Genomic DNA, 20918 nt, shown 5'->3' with positions numbered 1-20918 from the left:
GAGCTGAAGCCCGAGAGATCAGGAAGTAGAGCAATGTCAGGGAGCAAACCAAGGTCAGATAAAAACTGAAATGAATACAGTTCAAATAGGCCAAAGAAACAGGCCCCATAACAGCAGCCTGGCAAGGGATAATATGAAGACACTGGCAATGCCTGTACGTAGAGAGATGCTGTAAAAACATGAGCAAGTCTTAGTTATCCTTTCAAGACACAGATCCAATTGTCAGACACAGTGCTTGCAAGTCACATGAGTGACAGAGGTGGCTCTGCTTGAATTGCTGCTCATAAACATTCTGGGAGGTCTGTCCTTTAATAGATGAATTATCATATTTGATATCTAAGTGGTTCCTTGGCCTTCCTCCTGCCCCTCTCTTCACTTTTTTTCCTAAAAAAGGTTTTAATGACCAGAGGTACCCATAGTGTGATGATGGGAGCAAGCTGTTAGGATGGAGGCAGATGGAAAGGGAGATAGGAAACCTTCAGTACAAACATTTTTCTCCTAATAGTATACAATCTACACAGACTCCTGTAGAAATGGATGAATAATAGAATCACAGAATTTTCTCATCCTCTGTCACTGTCAAATCCTATTAAACTCACTCCAGGTAAAAGGTACACTATTGACACTGCTAAAACTACACTACACATCGGGGTTACCATAAGCAAATGAAAGAAGATGGGTGTGAGAGAGGATAAAGAGAAATCACAAATCATCATCTTCCCAGTGAAGCATTGAGAATATACGTATTGGGGCTGAAGTGCTATTCCTGAGGACATATAAATGCTATATCAGGTTAGGACTGGAGCTTGATATTAACCCTCTCATCACTGTTTTATTTTTCTATGAATATTGTCTCTGCTGCTTCTTTTGAGGCTAATGTGCTTTTATACCAAAGAAGATACAGACAACTGGATTAGTATGGGATTTAGGGAGCAGACTGTGTACTGGGTGATGTGACAGCAAACAACTAAATTTAATATGGCAGCTTGATCCATTATGTATTTTATTCCAAGAAAAGTCGACATGGGCACATGAAACCTGGACTGGATCTGGCATCACAGTGGACTAGGATCCAGAAGTGTCAGTTCTGGGCCACATGATGATCGCATTTTAACAACCACTTTTGCTGCCACTAAGTACATTTTACATGGCTTAAGCTTATAAATGCACATAATCCTCATTAAAAATCTTCCTGACCCTAAACTTTAAGTAAAGATACATAATATTTAGCACCTTTTTGGCATTTTTACTTGTGAAGTTTAAAGGTCTTTAATCGATCAATGTCATTACACTCATTTCACTAAGCAGGGAGGCTAATACTTGCCAGGTTGCCCAGTGAATCAAGAGGCTTAGGGACTACACACAGAGTTCCCAATTTTTTCAAAAACCCTTATGCAGACTTTGCTCAGGTTACTGCCAGAACTGAGGCATTATACACTTTCACCAATTAAGCTTCAAACTTGCACACATAACTAGAATCCTAGTTGTGATAGTCTTGGAGGGGTAAGAAAGTAGTTCAGGTCCTACAAAGACAACAGTATGGTGACTACTGCTCCTCCTCAAGCAATTATTGGATTAATTAAAGACATGCAGAGATAACTTTCTACTAGTACTCTGAAATAAGTCTCTCTTTTCTCCTGGATCTTACACAGGTTTAACTTCATACATGTATACAGAGGAATACATGGCATGGTAAATATTTATCAGCTGATAACACTGATTACACCAAGGCCTGGCCCAGGCTTGGCACCACAGAACAAACCTGCTCACTGGAGATAAGCAGATTCTAAGAAATGCAAAGTCTCTGTTACGTTTCATTAAATTAAAAAAAAATATTAAAAAATTATAATATGAAGAGGGCATGCTGAATTTGATGCCAAGTTGTCCTTTGCATATCATTGACCTGATCCTTCCCAAAGCTTTATCAGTTCTGAGAGGGACACAGCATGCAACTATTCCAAGAATCAAGGAGAAGCCTTTACAGAAACAGGTTTTGTAATCATTCGCAATTCATTTAGCATACGGAGCAACATTCTGGGTGTCATGTCTCCCAGCTGGTGGCCAGACGCTACAGTGGATGCGACCAACTGGCCACACTTTTTCAGCCTGGCAAACCAGGCTTCTGTGTGTGCATGGCCAGCGTGTTTCCATGGCTGAGGCTCAGAGCACCATGTCCAAGTCCTGCAAGCAGACGCCAAGCCAGCTGAACCACAGAGGAAATTATCCTCTGGCCAAAATGGGCAGAGGGATGCCAAAGTTTGGGAAAGAACACCAGCCAGCCAAGAGGATCTTACCAAGAGGATCTTAACGTTGAGAGTAGTCATCTTTCCCTAGTGGTCTTAGGTCTGAGATAGACGGAAGGAGGAACAGATGGCTTTTGCATTCAGAGCCCAGCCCAAGGATTCAAGGGGATGTGATGTAGTTTTTCTGTAGCTTCTTTAATTTTGCACACCTTTATGAAGCAATACATCAGGTTCTGGGGCTGGCTCCACTTAGGCTTGAGCTCCTGCTGCAGGTGACCGAGAGCTCACCTCCCAGAGCAACATAGCTGGCTTGGTACAGGGATAGACCCAGATTAATGTGCCCTGCACCCAGGTGAAAAACACCCTGTTTAATGGCAGTTTAGAGATTTCCTCAGTGCTCTATCCAAATGCTTCTCAGTGCCATTTTTTCTTCTGTAACAAGAGGGAGGGTCCTGATCTGCTCTCAACCATTCCTGTAAGAGCCAGGAAAGAGCTAGGTAAATTCCGCTTCATCTAGGATGAACTGTCTGTGGATGCTGAGGAATTGTGGATGCAGAGGTTTTTAACATGCATTCAGCCTGGAGAGCTCCACAGGTAGAAATGTCTCCTCAGTGATGAGCATTAAGGCCCATGCAGCCTGGAGGATGGGTTGCACTTAATTGCTTTGCCCGTTCGCAATTGTACGGTTAATTTTTAGCTAATTTCTGCCCCGAGTATGACTTAGCTATCACTGCCGTAGCATTACAGCTAAAGACCCGATTGCATTTCCAGATAGGCTTGTCACTTAGAAAACACTAATGCCCCACTTTTGCAAGGCAATTATGAAGCATTACTCTGATTTTATAACATACCAAATTTCTGTGTGGCTACAGACTGATAACATTGAACCAGCAGCAGCATTGATTTTGTGCTGCTGGCAGTCTGACTTCTGGAATACTACAGGCCACCAGTGGCCATAATACAGGAATAATTAATAATAAGGCTTAATCTTGCCCTCTAATGAACAGAGAAAAACCTCTCTCTCACCCTTGCCCATCCTCCTCTCCATGAATCCTAAGAGGAAGCAAAACTGTGATTTAGCAGGCACATCTTATGGACCAAGGGTCTGAGCACAGAGGAGCAGGCAAATGGCTGTCGTACAATGTGTGGATTGTTGCAGGTACTGATGCACTATGAAGGAAGATACATCCACCCTTCACTGGCTGTGAGAAAAACGCTTGCTGGGAGTCTTTGAGGAGCAGTGAAAAGGAGTGATGTCTTATTTCTATTGTATAAAACAGCTCTGAAATCAAGGCACCTTTGTTTCTAAATAGTCTGTCTTTGTTTCCATGTACTGGCAGTTCAAGCAATCAGAAATCCTGAGTGTAGCCTTCCCAAACCATGAAAATTAGTTTTCTAGATTTCTTGGTTTTGAATCATCAGGTGACATTTAGGGCTGTATTTTCAAGCATTTCATCAGGTGACATTATAGTAAAAAACCTTCAAGCCCTCCTCACATCCCCCAAAAAGCAATGAAGGGAAAATTTGTCTTCTCATATACCTAAGAGGCAGCTGAGCTCGAAATTAGATATGGAAGGACTAAGAATTACCTCTAAAATTGTGAGCGTCAACAGTGCAAAATTTCCAAAATCCCCGTCCCAGTGTTGAGGCTGTGGTAATGCTGTATTTGAAATGGAAAATGCTTTATTGTGCTCTACTTGAATTCTCCCATGCTGCTCTCCTCTCCTTGTTAAAGACATTCACTGGGGAAACCTCTGCATGTTCTTTGTGTGTGAGGGAACAAAGTGTCCTCTCCCCTGGAGGCAGAATACAGTGTCACTGAAGCTAAAAAGGCCCAAAGTGCCATATAATGCTAAAATAACAGGGAGTTTTACCTCTACTTATCTCTCGTAATCCTGAGCTATTTTTCCTCCAGATGAAATGAAAGATATATCCCATCATCTCCACTGCACGCAAATATCATAGCCTGTAAAGCTACACATTAGCAGCTTGGGAGATTCCCTCCCACAAGAGCAGATCAACTCAGGTGAACAATGACTAAGAATTTTGGGGTTTTCCCCCCCAGACCTCATTTTATGCCTGAAACATATGATACCTGCTAATAACATACGTAGCTGTGGGAGATGCAGTAATTACTAAGGCAAATGAATCTCATGCCTCAGGAAGCAGAGTGGTTTCCATAGGGCTGAGGAAGGGAGTCCCCTGCCTGAAGCATTACCCTGAGACGTGAGGGGCCTACAACCTCTTTGCAGCAGCTCTCGCTGCACCTTTTGTCTATCAGGCAGCTCAATCCAAAACCCTTGGCAGGAAGCTGTGCCAATAAATATATTCTCTATTGGCAGGATATTGCACTCCTCTGAAATATCACATATTTGGCCATTAGGGAAGGCAGAGTCTGATCTTGTATGTCAAATCCTATGTTCCCATGAAAAATGAAGGAGCCACTTTGCTCTACTCCACTCTCCTCCCAGCTAACCAAGGAAGCCAAGGATGCTGTCAGAAGTGAAACACAGCGCGGGGCTTGCTTTGCCCTGGCAACAGCAATACCCAAAAGTAGCATAGAGGAGCGACTGGAAAGCAGAAAAGGGGCAGGAAATACATGTGTCTACTTGCCAGCTGAAACTGCTGAGAATTTTAATTTTAGGCCTCTCATCAGCCCTGACACAAAAATTGTAGCATCAGTTAAGTCATAATGAGTTAGTGGTGCATGTGACGTTTACAGATTGTAGATTAGGAGCAAAAGTGCAGGACTCCACAGTAGCCTCACGTAGCATAGATGGAGTCTTTGGACCCAAGGCTCAGGACCCAAGGTTCAGGAGTTTCAATAAGAAATTTAAATGCTTCGGGAATAAAAGGACACAAATCTTTTCTTCTGTACATTAAACTAGCTTTTACCAACCCCCACCTTAACATGTGGAGAAGCTCTTAACATGTGTCTGCCTCATTTTGGGCAGGTATTGGGTGGACAAGGGCTAGTTGATTTCAGTACAGATACCAACCCCAAGCTCCAGCTATTGTAATAATTGATTTCCTCACTGTGATGATAAATTTAGAACTTATGTTGAAAGAAGAAAAAGTGTGTGCAAAAAGGGGAAAGACTGGGTCAGCACACCTGACTCCAGCTTTTGACCACTCTGGGGCCTGATTTTCCCCTCAAGATCAGTCAAATCCTAGCCAGCTTCAGATGAGCCTGCAAACATTCTGAATGTAGACCAGATCTCCTGGATTATCCCCACACAAACATCACTTAGTGTGCCATAATGTTTGCCTCAGGATAGAGGTGGGGTGGCTGCCGCCCCCCCCCCCCATTGATTGCAAGGGGTTTTCACAATGGAAGAGGGGCCCCTGGAGATCCTTCTCTGGTGGGTTGGACTGCCCAGGAAACCTTGGTTCCTATTGCTGGGAGCACCACTGCAACCAGGAGCAGGAATGCAAATGGCAAGTGGCAAGCTGTAGGGATGCTGGGTTCTGCAGTGCAGGGTGTTTGTGAATCCTTGGGCAGGGAAATGGATGCAAGGGGGAGTGGGATTAGATTAGCTCACATTCATAAATGTTCTGTATGCTCTGATACTCCATGAATCCTCCATTTTTGCCCCACTTCCTCTTCTCCCCCTTCAAATCTCAGCCTCTTCTCTCCTGCCTGGTTTCATCACAACTCCAGATTGCTTGAACAAGCTGCCTGATAAGCCCACAGATGCCAACAGGAAGCAATGATGTTACAATAAGTGTCACAGGGAAAATGTCAACTGTATCATTATAATGAAGGTCATGTCTCCCTCACAGAGAGCTCAGGGCTCTGCACAATTCATGTGTTGTTATTAGGTAGATGTTGACATGTGTAACTTCTACCTTACAAGATTCACAGCACAGGGATGAGGTGAGAAAAAGCTGGCTCAGATCTACTCCAAGCTTCAGCCTTGTAAAAAGTACAGAAGAAAACAATTAACATGCATTACACCAGCGGAAATTCACCATATACTCCAGTTCCAGCTCCCTGTGACAGACAGGATACACACACAGGGTACCAGGGTAAATGCACAGCACGTAAGCAGCCTCAGAAAATACCAAAGCAAAGCACAAAGAGGTACTAAGAGCAAGTCAAGCACAAAAGCAACCAGCCTGCATCCCAAAGTTGATACTAGTAAATGGCACATGGACACTCCATGTAAAACAGCTCGCTGCCTCCCTAATGTAGGGAATCTCCTCCTTTTAAACCTAGCAATAAAAATGATAAAAAGGGGACTATAAAAAATAAAAGCTTTGAATTAATACTCTAATGAAGTTTTATTATTTTTCTAAAAAAGATTTTGTTCCATGATGAGAAAATATATACTCTCCTTGGCTCTGACTGCATGCTAGGAAGTGGTTGTAGGAGTGGTAAGGGATGTTTGTGCATGCATGTGCACGTGAGATGAAGGAAGGCACGGAATGCAGAAGGCAGAGGCCTTTTAGTTCTCCAGAAAGACACAGTGTTCTTTCCAGTCTTCTCTCCACATCCAAATCTGTCAATATTTTGCTCAATAAGGGATGACATGTTGCCAAGGATTTTCACATGCACACACATAGGCATGTATGCACATGTACCCTGCTGGAGCTGGCGAAAGAATACTAAAATCTGAGAGATTTGACTAATACGAGGCATGACAAAGTGCTCCCAGGGATCCACAAGACTGCCCATCACTCATTTGTCGAGGAAGGTTGTTAGGGCATTGCTCACAGATCCTGCAGGACATCAAAACTACTCATGTACAAACATAAAGGAGGAATGTGGTATGAGAGTGATCATCTGAAGAACTGCAGGTGCTTTTGAGGGGCAAGGGCTAAGGTAGGGCTGGTGTATCAGCCCACTTGCGGGTGGCTGAGCACCATTTTACTCTTCCTCCAGTCCAGAAAGCCAAGAGAGAGGTAAAGCAGTGAGATCAGCAGGTTGCAGCTAAATGATAATTGCACTTCCCTGTGATGCTGGGTTGTAATTTATCTGCTCCTTCCCATTCCCACAGTGCTGTGGTATATCCCCTCCCATCAATTTGTTCCCATATGCACTACTGTGAGGAAAAATTGCTGGTTGGACTGAGCCTGATATTTTTTATGGCAGACTGTGTCCACTCAGTTGCTTGGGGAAATGCTGCCTCAGGACTGAAAGTACAGGGGATGTTGAAGCATCCATTTGTATTTTATTCTAGTATGAACAGAAGGAAAGTGCCATTTTATTCCTCCATCCATAGGGCCATACTCGTATGCCTCTAAGAATAAAAAAGTCATGTGGAATTAATAAGCAATAGGTGAACACAATGGAGATGCACTGAGAAGAAGCTGGGATGATTTGGTTTCAATCCTCCACTCCCTAAAAGGCAAACTGCAGGAAGATGAGAGCAGAGAAGAAAGGTTCTTTACATCTAATTCTATTTTTCTATCCTAGGATGATCCACCTTCCCTGTCTTTGCTCTGTGCTCTGGAAAAAAAAAACCAGCTGAAACTCTGAGACAACCTTTGCAAGTCCCTTCCCCAGGCTGCATCTGAAGCCCATCACAAGGACAGGTGCTACAAGTTCTCTGCAGAAAATACCTACAAAGAGATGTCACATCCTAGACCAAAAGGGACTGTACTTCAGAGGGAGACCTTCAGAACAAAGCCTGCTAAAGGAATCTCCACAAATGCTAAGTTTGGTTTCAAATATCAAGTTGTCATTGTCTTCCCCACCATTCCACCATCCTACCTCTGTAGTCCAAACAGAGAACAAGAACTTATTGCTTCTTAATTCCAGATTAAAGTCAGTAAACCATACTCAAGAGATAAAGGGAGAGTTGAGGCTTTCCCTCATCATGGGGAAGAAGGTGAAAAAGAGGAAGAAGTGGTTTGGGGGTTGGCCAGCTACCCCACTCAGCACAATGGATTTCTGAATACAAACCAAAGAAGGGATTCACTGCATAAGCATAGCAAGCCTTCCCTCAGAGGAAATCACCAAGGGACTGGGTCCACTGTCATCAGAAGTAACCCCCTGTTGGTCCTGCTACTGCAAGTACGTTAATCCCAGTGGCTCACAGATTTTTTCCCTTGGCTCCTGACCTGCAAAGTAATCTGAAAAGGAGTACTTTGTGCATTACTGCCTCTGCTTATTTATTCACTTATTTTAATTTGAAAGAGGATTTAGTGATTCGTGGGAGCTGGGGATCAATATCCCTATCTTGAGCCAAGAACAACTCTGAGCAAGAGCAGTCACGGGATTCTGTGACTGATGGCACACCTCAGAACTGACCTCCCACCAGGGCCTGGCTTCCCAGTCACCCTTCGGCCACTGCCCCTGCTATTCCACAGGCACCCCAGCATCCCCCTTGGCTGTTTCCTTTCCCTTCTGCACTCAAGTCTTCCTTGAGTAGGGACTATAAGATACAAGCCAGAAGGTGAGACTATGGGTTTGGGATGATAAAATTGAGATCCACCAAATTCATTTTTATTTGCAATCATAAACCAAGCTCCACTTTACAAGACAGAGAAATTAAAAAGGAAAATGAGAAAGAGTTCAAGTGCATCAGTTACAGGTTGTTAATAGAAGCAAAGTATTTTGTACTATTTATATTTTATGAAGCGCTATTGCTGTGTTTTGTCCAACAGCACACCCCAATAAATGATTTACCAACTTGTAAAGGATCCAGCAAACTGATCTCAGCTCATTCTTTAAAAGGCCAAAGATCCTGATCTCTGTGTTACAACACCATTCCCCCAAATACACTGATGCACTTCCAAACTGAAAAAAAAACCAAAACCTGTATCAGTCCTCACTTGGTTTTTAAAACTTTTCTACTGAATTTTTTCAATTGGTATATGATAGTGTTCTGCAAGAAATGAAGTAATTTTTCAAAAAATGATAGAGAACATTTGAAAAGTCCATAAAAGAAATTACAACTTTCTAATGAAAAATAATTTTTTAACATCACACATATTTGATTTTCATATTTCTGACAGAAGAAATAATTATAAAAAGTAATTAGAAGTATTATTTCTTAAGCTTAGAAATATTTCATAGCCTTAGAGGTTTCCTTTAGAAGACCTCAGCTAATCCTACTCCCTTCCACACACCCCTGAGCTAGGATTTGCAGGACTGCTGATAGATCAGACTTACTGTAAGTAGGTGGTACAGGGAACACAGGCAGTTTTCTAAACACGCAAAGCTGTCTCTAATAACCTTCTCTCTCTTTTGGGTTTTGTATTATACTAGGCAAGCACAACATTTCAGATTTATTGGCATGCCTGCATCAGACTATGATGGTATCAAGTGGCACATGATGGAAGGTGGGGACCAGCATCTACTTTAGATGAAGCAAAAGTGATGTTTGTGAATGAGAGAGGCAAGAGGTGTGCAGTGTCCCAGCAGTGTCCAATGGATGAGGACAATTATCACCAGAAGATGAGACTTCTCTCCCTCCTCAGCAGATAGTGTGATAGGAAGGAGGCATGGATACAGCTGATCACGTCTCTGGCAAAGCAAGAGTCTGTGTAGGTGTCATAGAAGAGGATGATGTGTCATTCTTGGAGGCACATCAGATAATTTGACTCCTATGTCCTATTTCTCTGAACCTTTACTCTAACCAAGCTTTGCCTGGATCGGTAAAGCAGCAATAGGAATGACCAGCAATGTTGGTGTGTTTTTTTTTTTGGTAACTTCTATTTTCTTATGGTCTGGGAGCCATCAGCCTCTCAGTTTTAGACCTGCTTTGATGTACTCTTGAATGAGCCATGGAGAACAGCAGGAGCTCTGCTGGCTCAGTGGCATGCTTGAGCTGAGGGTCTGCCCTCAGGAGTGACAGTCAGTCATTTGTGCTGGAAGGGCATGTTAGAGGCTGCTGCTCAGCATTGCATTCCTTGCCCAGCCAGAGCATTTCCAGATGCAGGAAAGAGTCGTTTCCCAGAACAGCAGCTCTGACTATGAGCTAAGACCAAGTCAGAAGCAAAACAAGTCAGGGTCCTATTTAAGCCCTGTCAGAAATTACCAGCCCTGTTCCAGACAAAGAGGTGACATTCAGAGTCCTACCACAAGCTGAACTCACTCCGACTCACAATGGTCTTGGTTCTTTTTAAGTGAAGTTATGGACTGGTGTAGTTGCATCATTGCAGAGCTCTGCATGGACCTTGTTTTAGCATCAGATGGAGTTAGCACAAGACTTTGAGGGTGCTGGGAAATGAACGTACTGCTGGGGGATACACCTTGTTTGGGACTGACTCTGCAGACTTCTGTTCTTACCCCGCAGTACTTCAGCCTTGTTCACAAAAACAGGCCTGCATTCAGCCAAAATAAGGATAGCTACATGCCCTGAGCACCAGTTCACTAAAGCAGCACAGTCAAGGCCAAGGGATATTGAAATCCCAGAGACCAAATGCTTCCTGTCAGAAGGCCTGGAGGCGACCGTCACTTTAGACAGGGTCGTCAAAAAACCACTGTGTCGTGAGGTCTGAAGGGAGTGGAAGCCTGAGACAGATATTGAAGGGAAGCCGAAGAGGCAGCAAGCAAAGCACAAGGGCTGGGATTTGAGGAGAGCACATTTACTACTGGCTGGACTTGTTACTGTTTCGGTGCAGTTAGCTCCTGTCTGTCACTCTCAATAAAAGTGTTATTGATTAGCATGTGACTTTATTGTAGGGAGCTGGCCAGGAGCCAAGGTGGAAGGACTCCAGAGGGAAAAGAGGACGACTGAGCTGGCAGGGAGGGGAGGGGGTAGGGGGGATGGAGGAGGAGGAAAAAGGAAGCTTGGAAACATAAAATCTTGAAAAGAGTAATTAATTCTGATCGTTACAGCAATCTATCCAGATTTTCAAGAATATTATAAATCAGTTGCCTGTACCCCTCCTATTAGCATTCACACTGGGGAGGGATCCTAGGGAGAATTGATCAGCTGAGAATGCCAGTGCCCTGGGGAAGGACTCCGGCTCAGAGAAAAGAGGATTGTTTTGGCTGCTCATTTCAGACCAATCCTGTGCTCAGGTCCATGGAAAACCAAGGAGGCTGGAGGCATGGCCCCTCAGGAGAGAGGCATGGTCTCTTAGCCCACCTCCACTGCTGTTCCCTTGAGGGTATGCCAAAAGAAAGGGCAGATGGCTTGCAAATCTTTCTGAAAGTGAGAAACTGTTACTATCTCTTGCAACTTAGCTGGAAAAGAAAAAAAACAAAACTCACAGAAGAAATCCCTACAGGAAAAAATACTGTAGAAATTGAAGGGCAGAAAATGCATACTTTCTATATTAAATTAGAAATAAGCTTTATTTTTAAAAAAATCAACATTTTCTCTGAAATGCTTCATTTTAATTGCTTTCTTTGGGAAAATTTTCTTTAAAACCTGCTTCATTAACCACAGAATCCCATTTCTCATGAAAAAATTTAACTTTTTTTTTCCCTTCCACCTGCAAACTACCTCCTTACTTCTAGTGGTTTTGCAAAGTCATCTGGAGCCCCTAGGAAGAACATAAATGTGGAATAGGAATAGTAGTGAAAGATTATTCATTTAACTACATGACAAAAGATAGTCCATCATTATCAAATAAGTCTTGGTCTACCATTTAGAAAGAGAAGAAATAAAATTTTGATTAGATAACTGATGGATTTCCTATTTATGTATCTCAAAGACTTGCTCCCAGTTCCCACCCTAAGGCTGGCCCACCTTCCATCAGGCTGTGCACTGCCTCCTTGGAGGCTCAGAGGATGGAGGAGCTGTGGAGTTCTGATGGGAACCACTGGAGCTTTGTTCAGGGAGCTTGGCACAGGATAGCAGACAGTGTTGAAGGCTGGAGCCAGGGATGCTGACAGAGCTGCAGGACCAGACTTGTTCACTGTTTACTCAGAATTTAAAGGTGTGCTTGTTTGGCTCATCTGCTTTCCAGAGAATAAAAATAAGCATGCTCCTGATGTTTATGAGACATGTCCTGGCAATGCAAATCCAGATACCAACAGGGACTTCATAGGACACAATGATTTCAAAAAAACAACCACCATTAAAGCACAACTCTTCATTTTCCCCCTTTTCAAGACTCAGCTCTTAAATCTGATGGTCTGTTGTTGCCACACGCTAATTTCATGGCTGTCAATGTCCTGACCTTTTGTTTCTCTCCATTTCCTCACCTCTTTAATGGAAAACTCTTCTGACACCCCTCTTTCCAAAAACACACAGGTTTTCTATACTAGCTGTCCAGCCACTGCTGCAGGACATCCATGTGACAGCAGGCTGGTCCTGCTGTCCACAAGGTGTGCCATCAGTTGTTCCAGAGGGCTGTGATGATGGCACTGGTAGCTGAGCTCCTGTCAGGGCTATGAAGCTGCTTGCACCCTGCACTCAGGTAGCATTGGCCACGTTCTCTGGTCGTGTGTAGCAACTTTCAGGCAGTGTTAAGACAGCGTTAACTCTGCCATAACATCAACACAATCACTGGAAGCTTCGATCCCCAAGCCATGTGGAACATGGAACTTGGAACCACATGGAACCAAGCCACATGGAACTTGGTTGTCACATCTGTCCCTCCCCTCCTCCCCAGCACACCTTCCCATGTGACCTTTGCCACCTCCCTCCCTCCAGACTGGCAGCAGTGAAGTGACTCCATTAAACCATGGGCCCAGATGGCTTTCTCCTTTTTCTGAGTCCATCTGTGGCCACACTCTGCCAAGCAGGACATTTCCCTGCGGCTCCCTTCACTTGCCTAAACATAGGTTTTTGGTTCCATTTGGGATGCCTTGGGATACACAAGACATCTGCACAGAAATGGCAGATATGACCCAGGACTACAGGAGACCTGTGCCCATCTGCAGCAGTGGCAGGAAGCCAAGCAGGACACCAGAAATCTTTTAAAGCTCGAGCACCTAACACTGCTTGCAGCAAGCAAGCAAGCTGGGGTTTTGGTGTGGGGTGGTTATTAGATGTTATTGGGAGCAAAGACAAAAGAGTCCTTCTTTCTGTTGGTACCCACTTGACCTTGTCTTCCCACCAGCAAGCTCAGGAGAGGAGAGTTTCTAGAATATTTTTCCAGCAAAGAGCAGGTAAAGATCTGACACCATGTGCTAAAAATGAAAGGCAAGACACAGTTGTTTACATAAGGGAAGAAATCTATAAATTGCCCCACATGTTCTCCTCTTCCTTTTCTTTGCACCATCTGAGCCATGATTATGGGGAAAGGGTACTGGAGAGATGGGAAGATTTTTTGAGAGAAGCCCCAAATGATAATATTAATAACTTGCTTGAATGCCTTTTTCTGCTTCACATTTTTTCCCCCAGTACTTCTGTCTCCAAAACCTACTTTTTATATTCATTTATTATTCCTATTCCCTGTTTCTGCCACTGCTGCCAACTCTTAGCTACATTTACTAGTTTTGATTGCATGTTATTTACTTAGCACCTGTTGATTTTTGCCCTCAGGACTTCTCTGTTTTAAGCAAAGAGAATGTATATGATTTTTAATGGATGTAATTTTATAGAAGAAAGGAAACAATCACTGTAACTTCCTTCTCACTAGGAAAAAAACCAAAAGATATTTCAGCAATTGGTCACAGCTGAGCTGATCCTAAAATGGTGACCACAGAAAGGGTCAGGGTAGGAATGACAGGAAATCACAACATATGGAACGCATCATCTTATCTGTCATAGGTCTGCTCAAATTGCAGTGCCTTTTAAAATGTTCATGACTTGACAGACAAAATTCAGCTCATCCATATGAGGTACCCTCCTTGTCTTCCTCTCAGCAGAGCCATGAAGCATACAGAGTTGCACTTTGGAAACAAAACAGACTTGGGAAAGCAGGAGGCCAGTAGACTTGCACAGGTATTGCAAGGTGCTGAGTTAACTAATGGTCCTAACATGTTTCCAACAAAAACCACAGAAAGTACTACATTTGAGTGGGTGAAAGGGTGCTCCCACTTTAGGTTTACTCCTGTTTGGATACTGATCTGACTGCCAGCCTCAATGTGCCTCCTCCAGCACAATGACTTCCCAACCACGCCGCAGTCACTGCTGCCTTCATGCTGATGCCTTCCTTGGGAAAACATCCTACAGCCAGCTAAGAAACAGCAAGACAGTCTAATTCCTTCAGTGCTCCAGAGCAGGAGTCAGCCAAAATCTTTATCAGAAAAATCAGAGCAGGAACTTAGCCATTTCCTCATTTTTTTATGCTACTTGCAAATTAAATTACAACATATTTCTCAAAGAATCATCCAGCCATTAACCAGGTAGCCTACTCTGAACACATATCAGTCCACAGAATGCATAAAGACAGCTTGCTTCTAGTATGGTTGGGGTTTTGGTCTTTTGTATAGACAAAAAAATCTGCCAAACCACTGGATTTTTCTTCTTTTTTAACTATAAAGGTAAAACAGCACAGGAAGTAAACCCCCTACAAACACAGGTTTTCCCTGTCCCTCTCCTTGCTCAGTGTCTCTGGGAGGGCCTGAGCTGTTCACAAAATGGCAGGCTGACTCAATGCCATGCCTGGACTACTCTTAAGTACTGACATCCCTCTAACTCTGTTGGTTAATGATACCATCTGATGTAGTAGGTCATTAGTCACTGAAGTCACATGGTATTTGCACTGCCCCCTTATTGGATGACCGATGCTTTAAACAAAACAGAAAATGTCAAATTGTTTCATTATGTTGTGGGTGGTTTTTCTAATGAGCAAATGTTTTGGCCAGAGACGCATATTAGCTTTTAGGACTCATTTTCACAGGCAGTCAAACACTTTTCCATACTTAGTGACAGGAAAAGAGATGGCATTTCCCCCATTTATAGCAAAATGCAGTGCACTGTATATATTTTCTTTTTGTAAACCAGCTTTTCCAGTTGAGTAGAAACAAGAACTGCAGAGGCACTAAAAATGGAATCAAGTTCAAAGACCAAGACGTATGTGCTTCTGACAGCACACTTTGATTCTCAGCACTGGGTCATCAGAATCGACCCCTTGGTGTTCACTTGAAATCCTCTCTTTTTAATCCATGCTCTTTCCCTTCCCAAGATGCAGAGTTTTACAGGTAGGATGTTCAGGAGCACACAGCACTGGCTTATCCTTCACTGTGGGCACACACAGGCCAGTTGCAAATGTTTTTAAAACCTTTCCCAACATTCATCATCATCTTATACCCTTTCCTGTTACTCAAGCTTCTCGCCGCTCTAAATCCTTCCCTACCACCTGACAAGTTACTTTTCTGCACAACTTTCTTAGTCAAACTCCACTTCTGATTTAATTCACACCAAAAGAAATTGTTACAAAAAGACAATGAAGCAGCGATGCAGGGTACAAGGAAGTACTTATACTTCTGAAAGCACATGGGAAATGATTCTTAGTTCTCAGCTGATAAGAACCACTTGAAATACCACCACATGCTCCATTCACCACTAGACCAGAAACTGCCCCACAGAGGAACAGTGGCTCACTGACAACAGGAAAAAGAAGACAAGAGAAATTGCTCTGAGAGAGGGAAAGGAGGAGCTGCATGGAATAAAGTGTTCTCTGCCACCTTGTAGATGGAGTGTGCAGAGCAGAATTAAAGCCTGCAGTGAGCAGATTGCCATGCACGCGCTGACTGTCCACAAGGTGAAATGATACTGAAGAGGCATTTCCATTGTGAGGACTTTCTGAAAGGTCTGCTGAATCTGATGGGAAGAACATTTTTCAAAGAGATCCAGACAACAAACTGAGCTTTCCACAATAAAAATACCCATTAAGCCCCATTATAGTTTTTTTTATTGAAGCTAGTCTAGACATTCAAGTACAATTTTTATTCATCTCCAGATAAATAGAGATCTAGATAAAGATGGAGCCACTGCCGCTGTGTTGGGTCAGACTTCATAACAGCCCAGTCATTATCCTATCTCCAACAGCAACCAGAACACAATAAGCATTCAAGCTTCCCTCATTCCCAAATGCCCTGTGACTCATATTCTGCCTCACTGTGTTAAACAGTTCCTCAGTAATTTTTTTCTTTTTTTTATTAATGCATTTAATATTTGGAAATAAAAAAAGGAGGAAATTTGTCCTATTCTTCTGTTGATGAAATGAATCTCACTTGAAAGCTTGTTTTATTCTAATTTCCAATCTGCCTGAGATCTTTCGAGTCTATCTAATCCTAAAATACAAAACACTTTAAGAATTCCTTTTAAATAGTTTTCAGAAATTGGAAACAGTCAGCAGTTTCTCCCAAGGCTAATGCAAGCTTGAAGATGTTGTTGGCTTTTAAACAAACACAAATATGAGGTTTAGGCTTCAAACAAGTCCTTCCAGTTAACTTTGAACCTTTCAGGTTTAGAAGCTATTGTCTCTAGAAGTTTTCTTGGCAGCGAAAGAACTGAAACCATGATCCCAGCCTGGCCTGCATTATCTTGTCTTGTGCTAGTATTGTCTTGGTACAGTGTAAAGGTCATTTCTGAACCTGACAAATCCATAAGATGGAAGCTTCTGGTTCTGGAAAGAGCTAGAAACTTTCCAGAGTACCTCAGCCTGGCTGTTTCTGGAGAAACTGGACTAGCTCATGTAGGATTGATGCTGAGGTTAAGGAATCTATCACGTTTTATTGTTCCTGCTGATGTATGACACACCATCCTTCATCTCTTTGTAATGCAGAGTGCCTGCATGTTGGCTCACATTATACTGTCAGCTTCACTTTTACTCCCTCCTCCCCCAACTCCATTTGGTCTGCTCATGCTAAAAATAACATCAAGATTCATGACTATGAGAGGGATGGGCTCCAGAGAGAGGAAAACTTGCTGACTTAAAGACTCATGGCCATACTTACTATCTTCTACTGCAAGCCTGGATTGTCTCTGTTAGAGGAACTTCATTTCTGACTCTGGAAACTGCGGGGCAAAGTCACAGACTTGAGGAGATTGTCCACTATCTATATTAAAATCTTTACAGCAATACAGGTCGAGGGACAGATTGACACTTTCAGGCATTCCAGGCTCCTATCTTCTCTGTGGCATGATCAAAGGCTGTTGAGAGGGTTTCATGTGTGACTTATTCAGAAAAGGACACCAAAGCCCAAAGAAAAGTTCTGCACCTTCATTTTAAGGCTCTATGAGGTTTGCACCAGGTCTTGGACATCCCCCATTTGGTCCATCTCTGTTTGAAAGCCTGACTGACAGCTCTTCCTTTCCAGACAGTAAGGACACACTTGCAGGAAAGAAAGGCGTTTTAGCAAAAATGCGTATGAGGAATTTGTTCTGCTAATCAAGTAGCAGATGTCTGCTCTCTGAGCTTAAAACAAAAGCTTGCCCCTTTGTGGTATTCAGGGGCTCCAGGCCACTGGAAATGTGCTTTCCCAGTAAGATTTCTAATGCCACTCATCTCTAGACATTTAAGAGCCTGGGGGTTTTGTCTTCAGTTATTGTTCTTTTCTAAAATCAGAGGTCTTTACTTTCTTAAAGCGCAGCTATGGTGTCATGATGTCCTAATTTGTATAATTGCTGTCTATCCTAAAGTTTCCCCTGCAGTTTCAATTACATGTCTCATTCCAATTAAACTCTTTAATTCTTGTCCCAAACTGGCATACAGCATGGCTAACAGTCACAGTTATCCTGCTCTAACCCAAAGCTGCCTGCACCATCCTAGTGGGATGGATGAATAGAAAGCAGTTTGAAGCCACCCGGGATAAAATGCAGTTGAAGAAACGTCGGACATTGATCCTGAGCTCTCACCTTTGTTTTGCATCTGGAGGAGCACAATATGAACCAGAAAAACTTAAAGGAAATTTCAGACTCGTGGTTTGAATCAGAGCGTTAAGGGAGCACAGCAGAAATTGAATACCCTGCCTGGCTTCCTGGGTAAAGGAATGGAAGAGGTGAAAGGCCAGGTTGAGGGGGCTGAAGACCCTCTAGAAGATGTCCAGGGGATAAAATGATGCATTTCAAACAGTGCAAGAGGGAGATAGAGGAGGGGGCTGGGGTAGGATTTTCCACACAGGCAGTAGGGCCGTTCCATAAAGCATCTTGTCGTGTAAACAAGATGTACCTTTGACATCCTCCCCTTCAGGGCACCAAGGCATGAAGCAGGCGATGTATTTCAAGCCAAACAGGTGATTTGTAGGTGCTAAGTGTTCATAAAGACAAGGTTAAAGAGCTCTCTGATAGCAGGGCAGTAAATCATTCCCCACCTGCAGAGTTGAGTGTCGGGCACGGATGCTCCTCCGACCCTGATTAAATAAAGGATGGCTCAGCAAGATGGGGGCTAAAGTTAGCTGACAGCTCATGAGTGAACTGGTGTCTTGCCTGCTGCTGTTGCAACTGATGGCTAATTTTCTCCCAAAGGAACCTCTCCAAAGGCTGGTAATTAAAACTGGTGGAAGGCAAACAGGCTCATGGGAAGGCAGACCCGTCTGTCCACTGTCCCCCAAATACGAGCATCCCCTGACTGACAGCCTATGTGGGTCAAAGTTGCTCCTGGATTAATAAAATCCCAAGGCCTGGTGCTTTCACCTGCTCCAGAGGAAGAAAGCTACAAATAAATATCTAACAGCTTTATATCCAGCATGCAACAAACCTTGACAAGCTCCAGGTGTCCTACATAGTGTTAGGGACCACATGCACACACACACATAAATATATATGCATGCATATATATACATGTCTCCGAAACACCCTTATGTTTTCACAGTATCCCAGGCTCTCCCCTGAGAATTATGTTTTCCCCTACCCAGTCAGATGCGTGTGAAAATAATTATCTGAGTGTTATAACCTGGGAAGTGATGGCCCAGAGGAGGGAGCTTTTTCAGTAAAAGATTCAGAATTTGATGGTAGAGCAGGTAACAGAACCCAGGCAGCATCAACTCCCAAGTCTCCTTCTTAACCAAGCACATGTTTAGACTAAAGAAGCAGGTTTTGTTTTAAATTACCTATTTGACTAGCCTAGATAGGACCCAAAAGAACTTAATGGAAGGGAAGCTTAATGGGACCTCATTAGACTGTTATAACATTTTTTCTGCACTGTGCTATTAGCTCTTTAAAATAGATTATCGGAAAGAACACACTTCACAGATTTAAATTACTTGTGACTTTTGCCTTACCTGAGTTATTTCTTTTACTTTTTATTCGTCTGGAGTTTTCAGGCTAGTTTGGTAAGATATTTCTTTTCCATTTCTAGATTTATAGATAGTTGCAGGAAGCTGCCTCACTTGGGTTGTTAGTGACTACTCAATCCTAACAAAAAAAATAATTTTAATTAATGGATTCAAATTCTGGACTATTTTGCTGTAAAACTAAGCAAAAGAGGGGTGTTTTGTTTTTTTTTTTTCAAATGGTTTTTTAAAGGGGAACATAATAACAACAATAGGCAGTCTAGTGGATTTTTGGGGGCTTCCTCCATATTGCCATTGTATTGAAGCTAGTAATAGTCAAAGATCATCCAAGTCCCAGAGTTAGTCTCAAGTTACATTTACAATAGCAACATTCCCTAAACTTTGGTGTGCTCAGACTTTCCCCACTATAAGGAAGGAAAGACAGTGCAAGAAAGATCTGGAGCATTTAATAGTCATGATCTTTATTTCCAGACAAGCTCTAAAATTGAGCATGTAGCTTTGTTACAAAAGCTTTGGCACTGAACTTTGGGCCAAGAATGGAGGTGGCTTCTCTTTGACTTAAAGAGCAAGTATTGTCTTCATGTGTTCCAGGGATAGCTCAAAGGTACAATCTATAGAAAATTTAAAATAGGGGATAGGGAGATCTAAAATCTGAGAAGTCCCACGTGTTTGCTTTTCCTGAAAGATGCCTGCTTGTTTTGATGCTCATCCAACTACTTCACTATCTGCACTGACATAAAAAACCTCACAATAAAGGCAGCTGCTGCTTCACAGTTCATGATGTTCTACCTTCAGCATCATGTGCCCACTTTCATGAAGCAGAACAGAGCACATGCAGAACCACCAGGTGTACTTTTTTTTCTCCACCAGCATCTCCTGCTTTTCACATTACAATTAAATTAATTTTCCCATGGGAACAGTATTTTCATGTTTTATAAACTCTTCAAGCAAGTTTTCTTCTACACTGTCTGTTCCATTCAAAATACTGCCTCACTTTATTATGAGGGAAAATTAGCTCAGTTCTCTTTGTATATGCTTCTTCATTGATCCATGTCCCAGTTTTGTCTGGGGAAGAGTTAATTTCCTTCACAGTGGAGGGTATTTGGGTTTGTTTTGAATTTGTGTAGAGCAGAATAGTGATAATATAGTGGTGTTTTTGTTATGGGCAGAGCTTAGGGACAAAGCCTTTTCTGCTTTTTGTACTGCCGTGCTGGCCTGGAGACTGGGAGTGCCTGGGAAACTGGGAGGAGACACAACTGGGACAGGTGACCCAGACTGACCAGAGGGATATTCCATTCCATTGATATCAGTATACCAGTATATAACATCAGTTCAGTATATGATGCTGAAGGAAGAAGAAGGGAAGGACATTTGGAGTGATGGTGTTTGTCTTCCCAAGTAACTCTTACACATGATGGGGCCCTGCTCTCCTGGGGATGGCTGAACACCTGCCAGCCCATGGGAATGGTGATTTAATTTTTTTAATTATTTTTTTAATTATTTTGCTTTGTGTGGGAAGCTTTTCCTATCCCTGTTAAATAGTCTTTCTCTCAACCCACAAGTTTTCCTTCTGATTTTCTCCCCAATCCTGCTGGTAGGGGAGTGAGCGAGCAGCTGCCTGGGGTTAAACCAATATCCTG

General features: G+C 42.9%; 1 protein-coding gene and 1 long non-coding RNA gene across 3 annotated transcripts in view; one reads left to right on the top strand and one right to left on the bottom strand.

The window, feature by feature from the left end:
- The window catches only part of LOC111939233 (uncharacterized), an 11980-nt gene extending 1121 nt beyond the window's left edge, over nucleotides 1-10859 (top strand). Inside the window, exons 2-3 of the long non-coding RNA XR_002869207.2 lie at nucleotides 7663-8644; nucleotides 9460-10859. This is a non-coding gene — a long non-coding RNA (uncharacterized LOC111939233). The remainder of the gene's footprint in view (nucleotides 1-7662; nucleotides 8645-9459) is intronic.
- The window catches only part of LSAMP (limbic system associated membrane protein), a 977049-nt gene that overhangs the window by 889064 nt on the left and 67067 nt on the right, over nucleotides 1-20918 (bottom strand). The window lies entirely within an intron of this gene.

The sequence above is a fragment of the Cyanistes caeruleus genome, chromosome 3, assembly GCF_971803275.1.
Source record: "Cyanistes caeruleus chromosome 3, bCyaCae1.hap1.1, whole genome shotgun sequence".
Classification (NCBI taxonomy): Eukaryota; Metazoa; Chordata; class Aves; order Passeriformes; family Paridae; genus Cyanistes; species Cyanistes caeruleus.
Note: the sequence above shows the minus strand (reverse complement) of the source record. Positions and strands in the feature narration are given on the sequence as shown.